The sequence below is a fragment of the Haliotis rubra genome, unplaced genomic scaffold (assembly GCF_003918875.1).
Source record: "Haliotis rubra isolate DU_JTF1 unplaced genomic scaffold, ASM391887v1 Scf139, whole genome shotgun sequence".
In the NCBI taxonomy this organism is placed as follows: domain Eukaryota; kingdom Metazoa; phylum Mollusca; class Gastropoda; order Lepetellida; family Haliotidae; genus Haliotis; species Haliotis rubra.
The window spans coordinates 1875064-1890511 of record NW_025765325.1 but is presented as its reverse complement, the minus strand read 5'-3'; positions in this window follow the sequence as shown (position 1 = coordinate 1890511).

Genomic DNA, 15448 nt, shown 5'->3' with positions numbered 1-15448 from the left:
TATCTGAACGCCTTCACAGACGCATATTCCGGAGAGATGTCTTGAAAGCATGAAGCTGCGTCTAATTTATAGATAACATAATTTCCTCGATACTCATTAATCAGATGGACCTTCATTTAGTTCAATTCACAAGTGACTGCATAAAATGCATAATTCTTTTAAATGACTTCACGGTCGGAAAACATGTATCATATACTCTCCCCCCCAAAAAAAAACGCATATAGGAATTTCAACTGTATTAACTGAACGTTTATTTTGAAACATCTTGCAGGCTTTATGAGACAGTGAAATATAGCGAAATTGCACACTGGGAATGCAGACTTATCCGTCTTTGGCACCAACTCGAGGAAAGTCAGTTTGAGTGTCACATGGAGACGTGTGGTGGTGCTGAAGTCAATACCTCGGTGCGGGCGTAGGATTTCGTCACAGTACCGTTGAGTTGTCAGGTTGCCCTGGATCATCACCAAATCACTTCTCCTGCGGCAGGTGATCTCCCCCCACATCATAACACTTCCACGGCCGAATCTGTCCACCTGGGGAACGCATGCCTCGGCGAAACGTCCACGTCGACGTCTGTACACCCGCATTCTTCCATCTCGTCGTTCCAATAGAAATCGTGATTCATCACTGAACCAGATTCTACGCCAATTCGGTAGGTTCCAGGCCTACCATTGAACTCGATGTCGACGATGTTGTTGTCGAAGCACAGGGCCAAAACAAGGTCTTCTGGCACGTAAACCTGTTCCTGACGGTCTGTGCAGAAATCCTCCTCAATCCGGGTATTTGTCGAGCGGTACTGGTCACCGTAGACGCAGGTGATGTACCCGGATGTAGCCATCCTGCGCCGCAGTGGTCGCTCGAGGTCGCCCACTACGAGGGGCATCTGCTACCGCATTCTGCCGGCGATACCTCACCCACGTTGAGACTGGCCAGCTTCAAGCAAACCAATGGCGATATGACGGTTGGCTTCACTTAGACGGTGGCATTTTGCGTTCGTCAACAATATTCCAAATACAGTGAATAATCGACAGACAGCGATCAACCTTTTATACCCATGATTGAAACTATCTGATCCCCAACTTTCACGTACATTGCATGTGAATTGTGTATTCTGTGATACTACACGCCGAAATTGAAAATCATGCTGTTAAATACGGGTATTTTACGGATGGTGCGTTTTGTTGTGATGTTTCAAACCATAAACACAATAGGACTCATAAACAGAGCAAAACCTTTTGTAAAATGAATCACGTTTTCATGATGCGTTTCTTTTTTGGAGAGTATATTTCATAAGTGTATTACAGAACGCTGTAGTAGATGGACATAATTTCTTCGATACCCATTAATCAGGTGAACCTCCATTTAATGCATAGATAGTTCTTTTCAATGTCTTCAAGAACGGAAAACATGTATTATATTTCAAAAGTGTATTATAGAAAGCTGCAACGATTCGGCAGAGAAATACTATTGTGCCAGTGTATTCCTTATATGAACCTATCAGTGTATAACATTAGCATTCAGATATTGTTATAAAATAAGTTAAAAATTCCAAATATTATCGTGTAATATGACAAGAGATAGTGTTGTGTTCGCTGTGACAAAAAGATTTCGATATTCAAATATAACATTTCATCAAAGTGACTACGAAGTAGGCCTGCATATCACGCACAACAGAAATAGATACATAATAATGTTTTGTTTCTTTTCCTACACATCAGTTGCGAGAGCAATGTTTATGCTAACTAAGTTTTCGTCACTTTATATAGCATTTTTAAAAGATGATTTGCTTCAATTAAAACATTCGAAGAATGAAAAAGAAATTAGGCCTATTGCTGAAATGATTAGTAAAAATATAATTAAAATCCATGTATGGGAAGGGATGCCAGACGGACATATCCAAACAAAATCGGATAATTACTTGGAGTATAGACTTTCCAAAATAGCAGATTAATTAACAATGATATCAGTTTTTCATAAAATCATTAATAATTCTGAAACGTTTCCGATAAACCTGGAATCGTGTTCAGATGTTTCACTTTGCGCCCTATTGGATAGTGTTTACAAAATCACGTTTCGCGAAGGCCGGTATTGAAACGCCAATTACATCACTTATATTTCTTATTCAGCGGCGACAAATGAATCACTGAATTCTAAGGCTGGGACGGGTACTCGGGTACTCGAATCCGGGTCGGGTACAGCTGGAATCGAGTCCTACTTCTAGGAATCGAGTATCCAGAAAGGGAGAGAGCTCTGTAATGACAAGGGCAAACAATAGCTTGTCTTTTTCATTTTTGAGTGAGTGAGTGAGTGAGTTTAGTTTAGTTTTACACGGCACTCAGCAATATTCCAGCTATATGGCGGCGGTCTGTAAATAATCGAGTCTGGACCAGACAATCCAGTAATCAACAACATGAGCATCGGTGTGCGCAATTGGGAACCGATGACACGTGTCAACCAAGTCAGCGAGTCTGACCACCCGATCCCGTTAGTCGCCTCTTACGACAAGCATGGGTTACTGAAGATCCAAATTCTAACCCGGAAATTCACGGGTTTTTACATCATTGGTATTATCCGATTAATGGAGCATAGTTTTAATGACTGTAATTTATCTGTGCATGAGCAGTGAGTAGTTAAGTTACAGTAGCAGCAGGAACAAAGCGTTCGTTGTTATAACGAGGAATGTAAGTAAAGTGTTACTCTCTATATTGGTTAAACAGACGTAAATTAAATAGCTTGAGGCCAGTTTTAATGTCTTTTTACCAACTGTTCAAGTTTTCTACAATAATCTCTGTCAAATCGTGATTGAATATTCAGAAAGTTGACCCGAATGTATTTCTTACATTTCCGGGTACTCGATTCCGATTCGGGTACGTACATGCGGGTACTCGATTCCATTGTTTCCTTCTCGTCCCAGCCCTACTGAATTCCTCATTCATTTTAGAATCTAATTACAACTGGTCTTTTTGGCACCAATACCAAGTGTCTAGATAAAGTGAAACGAAAGAAATGGGGGTGGAAACAACTGCTGTGCTCGAAAGACAACACCTGTTTGAAATGTAAACAAAGAAAACTTCAGATTTACACTGTGTAGCATTTTCTCAAATTTTCAGACACGCATTTGCATGGAAAGAGCATATTAGCAAGAAATAGGAAATTAAAAATAGATACAATACATGTGTTTACATTAAACTGTAAAGTTTCTGTGCTGCGTGACGCCATGACTGACGCAAAATCACGCAGAACGACAACGGTAATAATCGGCATTTCTGGCTTCTCTTTCTTAAAATAGGAGTGTATTTGGCAATTTCTCTGAGGTGAAGGTCGGTAGAATAAGAGTATAAACAATCACCATATCCAGCCGATTACACTTTCAGTATCATAATGTAATCGTTCGGATATTTTTTCATGAAACTGATTTAATTATCTACATGTAGGAAAACTGATTTGTATGGATAGTTGATTATCCATACAAATCAGTTTTCCTTCATCTTCACAACTTCTAAAATGCCTCTCAAAGAAAATATCTACATGTAGCCGTGTTCAATATCATATCATACGTGGGTATAGGGTGTACGTGTTATATTCTTTGAAAGTGTTTGTTGAATAATATTTACAGAAGAAATTCACACTTTTAGTGGAGTAAAGCATATATAAACCTTTCCACAAGTGTTAAAAGATGAAACGTAGGCATCATGTACTTGTACAACATGTATTTTAGTTCCTATGATGTGCATAGATACAGTTTCGTATGTAACTCTTCGTGAGAATAATTTCCAATATCGAAGTCCAGTCCACGATACACCTTATCCTTTCTTTGCTGAACTGGCATCATGAAAGCAGTGTTAGCCATGAACGCCATTTGCGAGTTAACCACAGTTAAAAAGTTAGCGGCGGTCCTTAGGTGTGTTAACTTAACGTCACGTTAACAGCCTGTTAAAAGTTAACAGAGTTTTGAACAACAAGATAACCCTCTGTTATTAGGTAACAGTCGGTTAAATGTACTTAACGGCTGGTTAAAAGATAACCGAGTTTTGAACAACCGGGTTCTGATAGACGACAGTGTGTCTCTGTTAATGGAACATTATGAAAACTAAATGTTACTGCAGGGGTTCCTCAAGGATCTGCCCTTGGTTAATTTGTGTTCCTTGTATATATCAATGATTTACCTGGACATTTTCAAAATATCACAATAATGTTGGCCGATGACACATCAATCGGTGTTGCGGGAAAATATGTAAAATCCATAGAAGCAACTATCAACTATAATTTAGCCCAATTGAATAAATGGGCAGAAAAGTGGTGTGGTGTTGTGTGGTGTTATATCTAGCATACTTTAAGACATAGAGGGGGTGGTGGTGGTTCTAACGGTTATATCTCAAATACATGTAGAGGCGGCAGGCCTAACGGGTATGAACAACAATAAAAACTTTCATGCATTTATGACCCACATTTTCGAACCTTTTATCAGTCTCTAAAAGGGAGCTGGCGATAGATATTAATGAGCTTCGTCCTTCAAGCCTGAAAACCTTTTAAATATGGTTGATTAATCCTTTGTCATTTATAAAAAAAAAGTAGTGAGGTTGTGCTTTATTGTTATAGATTTCTAAAATATATGGACACTATTGGGACGTTGATAACTGTCATCAGACATTATCTGACGACATTTCTCATGGTTTGAATATAGCCGACTTTATAGAAGATAAATATCAGTTTACAACACAACTGCCTAAATCTTGGTATTTTCGGAACCAGAAAAGGGATATGCCGATATTTAGGTCGTTAATCTAGCATATTATGGCCACGAATATAATTTTCTATTCATTACCGAAGTCTTTAATTGCGAAAATTACGCGATAATCTACTTTCCAACAAAGGCAGGCTCCCCGTCATCGTTGTATTTAGAAGGCGGCATCTTAGAAGCAACGTGACGTCATAACATTGTTCATGATGTCATGTCACTATGTATATTTTACCCGGTGCATATCGCATGAAAACAAATTACCCCCTATATGTTTGCCCTCGTAGGTTATAAGCATAGCTATGATCATTCTTTGAGGTTAATGCCACCCGTTGAATTGTTTGTTGTATTTTGAGTGGTGAAACTAAATAAATGATTTCTTTGGTCTACCCATAACAATTAAGGTGTTCCACTGTATACCTTACAGTCATTCTTTGAGGTTAATGCCACCCGTTGAATTCTTTGTTGTATTTTGAGCGGTGAAACTAAATAAATGATTTCTTTGGTCTACCCATAACAATTAAGATGTTCCACTGTATACCTTAAAGAAAGAAGTTTTGACTTTACTTTGATAACGAGCACATCTGATCGATTCCTTGAAGCAAATGATACAATTCAATATCATTTCTACATTTTATTTTAAATGCATCAATCAAATACAACACTTGAGTAGACAGATTGACTGCTATGTGGCAAGGAATAACCAGGTGCCAGCGATTTATGATATCCTTAGCAAATGTAACTTAAAATTCCCTCTCATAAGAAAATACAATAATATGTCTAGTAATATGATGAAGAATATAATACGAACCAGGTTAAACTATGACAACGCAATACATGAATGTATGATCGAAACATAAATCATAATAAATCACATATGATTAAAACATTAAATTAACTTCAAATATGTCATTGTGTCAACATTGAAAATAATTCGAAAATGAAGAAAAAGAAACGTACATTTCAAAGCGTAAACAAACAATATCCTGTTATTTTGGGATATGCTATGAAGAACTTCAAAATGTAATAGAGATAACATTAAATTATTGAAAGCTATTGCTCGTAAAATATGTCCTTGCGTCAACATCGAAAATAACTCCATAATGAAAAACAATTAACTTTAATTTTCGAAACATACACAAATAATTTCTGGCTTTTTTAAGACGTGTCACGAATAATTTCACAGCTGGTAGAATTAACATAAAATTCTAGAAACCATATGGTACCAAAAATTTGAAAATTAGTAATGACAATGCGTTTGTCACAAACATAGCTATTACCCCCGCCACGATATCTGAATGTCGCAATTATCCTCTGTCTGACCCTGAGAATTATGTAAACGTTACCGAAACTGTCATCTGATGCCTTGATACAAAATTCCATCCATTAGGTTTGGAGATATCGCAAGAATACTCGCTGTGACCTTGAAAATAATCCGAAGGTCACTGAATTCGACTGGCGTTAGACGATACTCCCAACGCATCTTGGTACTACCTTTAAGCAAAACATATTAATTCTGTCTTGTATTTTCGCACTAACAAGTTAGACCTGTACAAAAGACTTTTCACTGTGAACTTAAAATGAGCACAAGTTTCCCAATCAATTGGTGTTGGGGGAATCCCGCCAATACACCTTGATATAAAATTGGATCAAAATCTATTAATACTTTCATGAGTTCGCGGCTATCAAGCTTGGCATGTGCAAAACTGTTAAACCTTCGCTGTGACCTTTAAAATGACCTCAAGGTCACTAAATTCAAGTGGTGTCGGTAAATCTCCAATCTCCAGTCAATAAACCTTGGTACCAAATTTGAACAAAATCCATCATTTCTTTCTCGAGTTCTTTCAGTAAACAGAATGGGGATTCATTTGAACAAGCGATTGTAGTTTTGAAATTGCCTTTTTGTGCAGTTTAATATCTAAGTTTGATTCTAGCCGACTTCTACCAATCTCAAACATAGCATATTTTGTTTCCTGAAGTTTGTGATGCATTTTATTGCAGATTTTACGTTTTTGGGGAGTACCGAGCCAAGATACAAAGTCTCACAAAATGGGGTCGTGAGGCTGCAACATAGCAAAACCAATTTGCTTGAGGCTGACAGATAATATGTATAAATATAAAACATATAAACAGATGTATTTGTATCATATTCTAGGTGAGGCTGACTACTATTTGAACGTCCCTCGTAGTTATACCCGTTAGAACACCCACCCACCTCTCCGACTCTACATGCATGCAAGTGTGTTAGATATACCTGTTAGAAACCCACCCCTACCCCTACCCCACTTTATATGTATATAGTATATACATGTAGATATTTGCGAAAAGACATGATACAGAGGACACTTTATATCGATATGTATCAGGACGAATGTCATTTTCGTTATTTAGCTAAGACATGTCAATTCATTCTTGGGTTATCGGGTTAACAATCTTTATATTGGCAAAATCCTCAGATTATTGCTGTGACCTTGAAAATTATCTCAAGGTCACTCCATTTCACTTGTGTCGGTGAATCTCGCCAATATACCTTGGTACCAAATTTGAACAAAATCCATCATTTCTTTCTTGAGTTATCGCCCTTACAAACTTATTTGATGTATGAAATGCAACGAAAAACAAACACACGCGTATTTACGAGTGATTAAAACTGTTATTACAATTTACGTAAATATTTATTACATTTTAGCGCAAGGAAAATTATTACAATTTACGTCAATTTTTATTACAATTTGCGTATTACAATTTACGTCAATTTTTATTACAATTTACGTTTTTATTACAATTTACGTCAAGTTTATTACAATTTGCTGCAAGTATTACAATTTGCGTTTTTATTACAATTTACGTCGTAACAGGGTCGTATTTATGGATGCTGCAAAATTTTGGAACGGTCGAGATAGTCGGTTCCAAGTCGGCGAAAATTTGAACTACATGGTTTCTGGTAACTTTGAAGTTGCTGTGCATGTTCTGGCAGTATTCACAGAGTAACTCTTCACAGTCCTGACACCAACATACAGCCTGGTTGCCGTCATCTTCATGTGTACAGAGAAGCTCTGTAGGGCGATGTTTGACTGTCAGGTGGAATATTTCATTCTGTCTCACTGTATCCTTCTGGAGGGTTGTGTCTGTCAGGTGGACTTCACTCCGACATGTGGAGCATGATATCACACCGACAGCTGCAGATGTCACACATGTCTCACACACAGCGTGTAGACAGGGCAGTAGGTAGGGGGCGGGTCCATTAAGGCTAAACTGCTGCTGACAAACAGAACATTTGGGGAGGTCGTCCATTCTGGAAGACAGAAACCACATATTAGCATTCAAAGAAATATTTTTGATTAACGTTGTGATCAGTATGGATGATTGTCAACTAATTATTTGCTACACATAACTGTACGATTCCACATACGTCTATCCAGGGCACCAAATTATTTACATTAGTTTATGTCCTACTGAGCCAAAAAGCATCTTAACATACATTCAGTCTTCAGTCTGCGTCTATCGCAGTACAACAATGACTTCCATCCAACAGCATAAGTATACTGTAATACACCATAAAAACCCTCCTTCGATAGATATCATTTAATCATTTTATCAAACACAGATATTGCAAGGTGACGGTATGGTTAATGTAGTGACAGTAGGTCGAGGATTTGATTAATCACTTCAAAATGATGCAGTTAGCGGTGTCTGGTACGGTGATGATAATGTTCCTAAACAAATACTAACGATGTTGACATTTCCAAACGAAATAATGTATTTTAGATTCAGAAATCACAGAAGAGACAACTATTAAGTTATAACACCCGATGCCCATTGCACGTAACCAGTAACCACAACACAACCATTTCCATATCCATGTGTAGGTCTTGAGACACCATGCACTGAACTCAAGTAAAGCAGCTCAAAATACCTTCAGTCTGCACAAGGAAAATGAGCGATCTTTTATCAATGTATGTTATCTCCACTAACCCGTTAGTAGTGCTGTCCCGGGCTGTGCAACCTTAAAATGATAACACATAACGTATGCATTGTACGTGTTACTATTACACTTAGAGACAGTTAACCAGCATAGCCTTCAATTAACGACTGATATATTCATGATTTAAAACGTGACTTTTATAGTCTAACATATTTTAAAACAAAATACACCTCTTATCGAGAATAGTTGCAAAACTACTCAATCACTCACTCACTAAACTCACACTCACTGCAAAACATGTTAAACGTATTTCGTTGTAATAAATTCGTTAGAAACTGGGCTCTTTACTTGTCGCAAGTTGCTAACAAGACCGGTAGGGGGACGTTGGGCCTACGCTTACATAATTTCTAAACGGGAGTTATCGCCCCTGGGTACTCAAATACTGCCCATAACAACCCAACAAGCAAACATATCACCTAAACAAAAATCGCCTTTTCATTAGTGTGTGTCATCTTAACACAATCCATATTGGTATATATGTCTATCCACAGAGCATCTAAGGTTATCCTTCACCAACGAGTTTAATCTTTGCACATAGTATCAGCAGTCAAAGTGTGGGCTGTGGTCTGCATGAATAACGTAATACCTGTACTCAATAGAAACAATTTGACAGTATCTCAAACGGTCGAGTGTCACATACCCACAAGATAATAATAGTGAGTCATGGTTATCGTGAATGAAGCCCGGCCTAGTTCTAAAGCGAAAGTAGGAATTTGTGTGGCAATTTTCTTATTTCCAGGCTATTTGCTGCATAAATGAAAGTATAGCTGCCATTTTCAGCATCCTGGCAGTATAGTGACATATAGAGACAATATTTTACCCTTAATATCGTACGTTAACAGTTTACAGGAAGACAAAGTGAGAAACGAAACACAACACACCTACCTGGACTGGTAACTCCCTCCACTGTACGTCACTTCCGGATGAAGACGAGCGAACCTTATCTCATTACAGTTATTTGATCTGATGCATATTTGAAAGCTATTTTTATGTTGATTTAAAAGGAAACATATATTTCTTTTGCAAGCGAAGGTTGCCTCAAACGTATAAGTCTATATGTCATCATACAAATTATCTTCTGTTTAATTGTGTAAGAGTGCAATAGATATGAATACGCAATGCCATTTAGAAAATGGTCAAATGTAACACACGTTATATTTGGGACTACACTTTAGCCATCTAACCCACTCAGCCGTCGCTCGCGGCTATTAGTAGAGTCGTTTAATTATGTGAACTCTCACTTTGTAGGGAATGCTTTAACCTTTAAGCAGTTAAGTTGTACCTGTTCTCTCAGAAATGTAACGCAATGAAAGATTTGGAGCATAGCTGCTCACGTCTGACCACTCACACGTCCAAAAGCGTCTGTTCTAGCCGATATCATTCTCGCTAACAATTCTTTATTATATTGTCAACAGACACTGACACTCAGAATCTCCCACACACACGCACACTAGTTTGTAGTCCGACACTCTCTAGCCCCTTGTTATCGTTCTTATCAAGCTGTGTTGTCGTTCTCAAGACCTTCTCCATTCAACCTCTTTTAATATTGAATCTGTGACTTGTTTCAGAAATGCAATCTATGAAATAGAGTACATAAATTTTTTTGTGTCAAATCTAAGGTGTTTCTACGTGGCCCAAACCCTCTTAGCATATATTATCTAGTATATCTAGACAAGTATATCTAGTGCGTTATAGATTTGGTGAATTTTATACGAGGATATTCTATTCATATCTTTAACTATCACTTGTACTTGTGAAGATCCATGTTAGAATTGAACTTCAGAAACCCATTCTTGTCGAAAGAGGCGACTAACGGGATCGGGTGGTCAGGCTCGCTGCGTAGAACGATGCTCATGCTGTAGATCAGTGGATTGCCTGATCCAGACTCGATTATTCACAGACCACTTCCATATAGCTGGAAGGCTGCTGATTGCGGCATAAAAATAAACTCGCCCACTAACTTTCGCACGAGGACGTTATTTCTTTGATAATGCATAACCTAGTCTCTGCCTTCGACGTCTGTATGTGGTCTACATGTAACATATCTGTATCAAAAGTTGCACTTACTTTCTGTATGTCTTCCCAAGCTAGAGCACACAAAAAAAAAACATGGTTCAGTACACATCTGAGCCCTTGACACTCTGCTCAATAAATGTTGGTGCCGTGGAATTTTAAGTGGTTAAAGCAAGTTTCATCATTTGGACAATGAGAAAACCCCATTTCTGATGTACCCCGCCGTGATAATGGTGGAAGTATGACTTCTAATCTTGACACTTATTTGACTGTTTCAATATTTACAGATGTGGTGTAGGATGAAAATGGTATGATATGACGATTTCATTTCGCCAGTCATATCACCCCTTGACAACAATGTCAGCCCTCGAAGACTCCGGCCCTCGGGCTGATATGGTAGTCTTGGGCTGATACGACTGGCGAAAGGAAAACTGTCATGTAATCACCTTTTAGTATCTATAATCTGTCATACCGACACCGTTTTACTTCAGTAGTTATACGTTAATGCGAAGGATATGTAAGTTGAAACTAGCGCTGCAGTGGAAGGGAAGCCATTTTGGACACTCAAAAAAGAGACACCACTCTATCCGTCTTTCAGACGAGACGAGACGGGTTCTGTATCCAACCCCTAACACTGTATACAATGTACTAACAACATAGATCTATCAAAATATCAAATTAACCTTTTTCATACGATATTTTACAAATGTTCATTGATTTCTTCCAGAATTAGTGCAATGAGTTGTGTAAATAGATTGACCAAAGAAATGATTGGGCTACAAGTAAGTGCTTAAATATTGACACATTGAAAATATAATATTTTGTATTAAAACATATTTATGGAATACATCACGTGTTTGTCCTGACACTATGTATGCACATTGAAGCAATCGTATTTAACAGTTTATATACTGATAAAAATGCAGACATTTCAATTTTGGCTTCGAAAGTCCCAAAACTTTCAAGGTCAGTTTCGACCCCCGAAATTTTTATCGTAAAATATTTGTTGTTTTCAATACTGGTTAAATTTTACTACAAAAACTAGTTGCTAAAGGGATGGTGTAAATCCAGCTAGGGTCCATGCAGGTAGCAAGGGGACTGTTTTATATTGTATTGTCTTCTTTAATTTCACTGTTTTAGTTTTACATGCTAGTTTTATGTTCATATCTGTGATACTCTAGTATTTCTACTGTCCATCGTCGACAGGTTTAACTCTTCACAATGTTTTCATTTTTCGTATTGTATTAATTGTTTTCGTCACAATATGGCTGAGATATTGCCGATGTGACGTTAGATATTAACTCACTCATTCACTCAATATTGGTTTTGTTAATCCCAAAACTTTCAAAGTCAGTTTCGACCCACGACATTTTAATCGTAGAATAAGTTTGTTGTTTTAAATAATGGTTAAATTTCACAAGAATAACCAGTTGCTAAAGGGATGGTGTAAATCCAGCTGGGGTCCATGCAGGTAGCAAAGGGACTCTAAGTCCCCATGGTCCCTAGTAATGTGATATACCTTCAGTTGTTGGTGATCTGGGGCGACGGGGTAGCCTAGTGGTTAAAGCGTTGGCTCGTCACGCTGAAGACCCGGGTTCAATTCCCCACATGGGCACAATGTGTGAAGCCCATTTCTGGTATCCCCCGTCGTGACATTGCTTGAATATTGCTAAAAGCGGCGTAAAACTTAACTCAGTCAGTCAGTTGGTGATCTATAGCCTGTTTTTATATTGTTATGTCCTAAGTAGTATCAACTTCACACGCTAGTTTTAAGTTTGTGATATTCCAGTCCTTTTGCTGTCCTTCGCAGACAGATTTTAAGATATAACATTAAACATTATTTTAACATGACCCTTGTAAGTCATGATATGGCTGAAATACTGCCAAAGTGATTATAACCTTTAACTCACTCACTCAAGTTTGGTTTAAGCATACCCTTTTGTCACTATGAGTCAAACCAGGACAAAAGAATCAGAAATGAGGGATGCGACAACAGGTTAAGGATGACCTCAACCATATCTAGATGTTGTTTGTGGCCGTCGATGCGTTCAGTAAGTGGTATGACGTTGCCATCATAGAATCTACAAAGGCGTCGACGTTTGCTGCCGACGAGTTTAGGCTAGTCATGGAAATAAACGGCATCAAAGAAGCCAATCACATCGCCGCTATACCATCCTGCCAGCAGCGGGTCAGCTGAACGATTTGTGCAAACACTGAAACAATGTATTAGGACTCAGAACAAAGATGTCGGTTTTCCGCAAATTGTGTGTACGTTTCTAATGGTGTACAGAAACACACCTCACACCACGACAAATGGTGTGTATGTTTCTAATGATGTACCGAAACACACCTCACTCCATGACAAATGGTGTGCACGTTTCTAATGGTGTACAGAAACACACCTCACTCCGAGACAAATGGTGTGTACGTTTCTAATGATGTACCGAAACACACCTCACACCACGACAAATGGTGTGTATGTTTCTAATGATACACCGAAACACACCTCACACCACGACAAATGGTGTGTACGTTTCTAATGATGTACCGAAACACACCTCACACCACGACAAATGGTGTGTATGTTTCTAATGATACACCGAAACACACCTCACACCACGACAAATGGTGTGTACGTTTCTAATGATGTATCAAAGCACACCTCACACCGAGACAAATGGTGTGTATGTTTCTAATGATGTACCGAAACACACCTCACACCGAGACAAATGGTGTACAGAAACACACCTCACACCACGCCAAACGGTGTGTATGTTTCTAATGATGTACCGAAACACACCTCACACCATGACAAACGGTGTGTATGTTTCTAATGATGTACCGAAACACACCTCACACCATGACAAATGGTGTGTATGTTTCTAATGATGTACCGAAACACCCCCCACACCACGACAAATGGAATACAGAAGTTCGAGATAGAACAAGCAGTTCTATCAAGTAACTACCGGTAAGGAGAAAAGTGGGTACCAGGTAGTGTTGTGAGAAAAACTGGTCCAGTGTCATATGAGGTACAGGTAGCTCCTCAAACAGTATGCGGGAGACATGCGGATCAAATTTGTCAGAATCCTGAAGTTACAATGTCAGCTGAAGACGAAACGTCAGTGAACATTCCAGAGTGTCAAGAAGCTAGTCAGCCTTGTCAGACGTAGACTAGAGATTTCAACAGTGACACTGTTCCAGAGTGACGTCACCCACTCCGGGAGAGGCGAGCTCCAGTTCACCTTGACCTTTGAACTACGATGTATTTCGGATAGTAAAACTGCAAATAATTATAACATTAAATGTACTTGCTGGCTGGCTATATTTTCGATGTCCAACATTCGCCATGTACATTTAGCATGGATTTGGTGTTCACTTTAGGGGTAGCTCATGTTCCCTCCCATAGGCGGGACTGACTCGGATTATAAACATTTACACAGGACACCCACGGTGCTTTAGTGTTGGAATTTATATAAATGGGTCATTAAAGCTCATCGGTGACAGCGGCTGTGTTCATGCTAAATATTTTCGCTTGCGATGAAACCCACGGTGTGGGATATGATACCAACCATGTAATGATCGGGTTTAGATTCGAACTCACAACCAGTTGAGCCTGAAACGTCAACGTGGCCAAGGTGACACTGTGTTATTTGTAGTCAACAGTTTCGCTTTCAAAAGTCGCAATTCTAACATTTCAATACCAGCCGTGAACGTCAGTTACAATACTGATACTATAACACTTTAAATAGAACACCAGCTCAGACACAACGTCACAACAGAAACATTCTAGCATCATATCACAGCTATGCTGAAATTAACTCTGGCTGCTGTTGATCGATAGTACAGTTAGTAATGCATCGTTGTGAAAAGCTATATTTAGCATAACACTTACTGCGTACATACTCAGTTTTATACAGTACAACCAGAAATTATTGAGAATTTAAGATCGTAATTTTTTTTTTAAATGTTCACTCATTACTCACGTATAAAATGTGAATATTGGCAAAACATAACTCCAGATTCAAAGCCAGGTGAATATTTAGTATTTTGTCAAGTCACCATGGACAGCAATGCAGGCTTCAATGCGGCGGGGCATACTACTGATCAAAAAAGTTAGAAAGTCGTGGTCCATGCTGTCTCAATATCAGACCACCTCTTCTTTCATTTCAGCAATATTTGTCAGATTTGTCTTATTGACACTTTCCTTCTTAAGTCCCCAAACATTTTCTATTGGATTTAGCTCAGGGCTAAAGCTTGGCCAATCTAATAATGTCATATTTTGGGTCCGAAACCAAGCCTGTGAATGCTTTGAACGATGTCTTGGGTCGTTGTCCTGCTGGAAAATCCAAAAACTTCCATAGAACACGTGAGCAGATGGAAATAAATGTCCCTCGAGAATATCTGTGAATCGCTCACTGTTCATATTCCCTTTAAATACACAGAGAGGCGTTGCCCCTAACACAGATATGCCACCCACACGTTAAATTTCGGACTGTACTTTGGGCGCTGATACAAAGGTTTTTCAGTTTGTTTGGTCCAGAATTTCAGTGTATTAGGAAACAGCCACACATAACTTTCATCTGGGAAAATCACATTTCTATGCTGTAAGCACCAGTTCAACCTTAGCTCCTTTTGTTCAGGTTTCATGATCGGTGGTGGAATTCCTCGACTCTTCTGCCAACCCATTGCATGCAGCTCAGTTCAAATTG